The following is a 2436-nucleotide window of genomic DNA, read 5'->3' as shown; positions in this document are numbered from 1 at the left end:
GGACCCCATCCTAGCTTTCAAGCTTCGGGGAGAAATTCCCGAAGATAGAATTTTGGCCTCCAAGCTGAAGAGAACCAGCTCAAGGTTCATTGTCTTCAGGGGGAGCTTCTGAAGAAGTGCTTCTCAGCCCCATTGCTGAAATGCGTAGGACCAACAGATGCAGATTATATCCTACGGGAGATTCACCTCGGCATCTGCGGGAACCACATCGGGGGAAGGACCTTATCCCACAAGGCATTAAGGGCCGGATATTACTGGCCCACCATGATCTCAGATGCTAAGGAGCTGGTCCGGAAATGCGAAAAATGTCAAAAATTCGCACCAGTTATCCATCAGCCAGCTAGGGATCTTTAGCCGATCCTTAATCCACTCCCGTTTGCCCAATGGGGACTGGATATACTGGGACCATTTCCAGATGCTGTTTACCAGAAAAAATGGCTGATAGTCGGTGTTGACTATTTCAGTAAATGGATCGAGGCCGAAGCAGCCTCGAACATTACAGAGCAAACTGTCAGAAAGTTTATCTGGCAGAATATCATCACTCGTTTCGGCATCCCGAAGGTATTTGTCTTCGATCATGGGAGGCAATTCGATAACTTACCGCTAAAACGGTATACAGATCAGTTCGACATCAAACTGGCATATTCAGCGGTATGCCACCCGCAAAGTAACGGACAAGCCGAAGCTGCAAATAAACAGATCCTAAATGCCCTCAAAAAGAGGGTGGAAGATCAAAAGTCCAAGTGGCTGGAGGAGCTCCCAGGAACCCTTTGGTCCCTTCGGACAACTGAAAAAGAGGCAACGGGCTATTCACATTTTGAACTGGTGTATGGTGCCGAAGCCGTTCTTCCAGTGGAAATCGGCTCTGAGAGTTTACGAGTGCACCACTTCTCGGCTGAGAATGAGTAACTGATGAAGGAATCTCTCGATTTCCTCGACGAAGTAAGAGACTCAGCCCGAGACAGAATGGCTGCTTATAAGCAGAGAATCAGCAAATTTTACAACTAAAGGGTCCATGCAAGGCCTCTCAAAATTGGAGACCTTGTCCTTCGGAATGCTGCTGCAGTTCAGAAAGGCCGAATCCATGGGAAACTCTCAGCTGCATGGGAAGGGCCCTATGAAATCTGTGATGAGCTTCAGCAAGGGACATACCGATTTCGGCAGTTGGATGGAACTGAGTTGAAAAATCACTGGAACGCTGATGTACTGAAGAAATATCATGTGTAAACCCTTCGGGGCAGAAAAATCTTTGTAAGTACATTTTGAATTAATGAAAGGCCTTGGAACCACCATTTATATAAATATTTGCAACTTTTTATTCTTTCAAAGTTTTCTTTGTTCTATCTACTCTTTAAGGGTTTTTTTCAGCCTCGTCTGAAACCTTCGCCTCCGGGTAACTGGGTTTCAGATTGCTGACAAACTCGTCTTTTTAAAGAACACTGGTCTTTCAGCTAAAGCCAAACTTTAGTAAGACTTGTTCTTCAAAGACATGAGTCCATGGACAAGTCTGGGATATTGCCTTAACTGAGCCTTGTATCCCAGAAAGCCATTATCCGAAATATTGCCTTCAGTTGGCCCTGTGTTTCGGGTATCCATTTTTTAAAGATAGACAGAAAACTAAGGATAACAGCAACTGTTGGAAATTTTTTATTCAGCCTCATCTGAAACCTTCGCCTCCGGGTAACTGGGTTTCAGATTGCTGACAAACTCGTCTTTTTAAAGGACTCAAGTCTTTCAGCTGAAGTCAAACTTCAGTAAGACTTGTTCTCCAAAGACATGAGCCCATGGACAAGTTTGGGATATTGCCTTAACTGAGCCTTGTATCCCAGAAAGCCATTATCCGAAACATTGCCTTCAGTTGGCCCTGTGTTTCGGATATCCATTTTTAAAAGATAGAGAAATAAAACCCAGCTCAGTAATCTAAAGACTTGAATCTTCAGATTTCTGAGGGGGCAAGAGGCACTACCAGTGCAAGTTTATGTTCAGCAGAATTCATCAAGCCGAAAGCTCAGAAACAGTAAAACACTCAAAATAAGGCAAAGCAGTTGAAGAAAGGAACATCAGATTAATGATTCATGCTCAGAAAGTGAGCTATAAGTTCAAATAAATTAAAGACTATATCGGCAGCCGCCCACAAGCGGAAAATAACAGCTGCCGAAATGCGTACAGAAACAAAAATAAACTGTTTGTACGACAAGGCAAGATGAAGCAAAAAAACAAGGCAAAAATTCAGAAAGCGGCAAGTCTAAAGTTAAGCGCATGATGAACCGCAAGATTCTGAAGACGACTGCCCGAGTTCCTATGCTTCAGCCCGAGGATCAGACTGATCATCATTGTGGGGCCCCATGGTGGCCTCAGCCCCAGCAGCAGAAGAAGCAGGCTTTGCACTCTGCTGAGCCTCCCTTTCCCTCTGTCCAGCCTCCAACTCCTTTCTCT

This window comes from Chenopodium quinoa, unplaced genomic scaffold, assembly GCF_001683475.1.
Source record: "Chenopodium quinoa cultivar QQ74 unplaced genomic scaffold, ASM168347v1, whole genome shotgun sequence".
In the NCBI taxonomy this organism is placed as follows: Eukaryota; Viridiplantae; Streptophyta; class Magnoliopsida; order Caryophyllales; family Amaranthaceae; genus Chenopodium; species Chenopodium quinoa.
The sequence above is the reverse complement of the archived record's forward strand: the minus strand, read 5'-3'. Positions refer to the sequence as shown.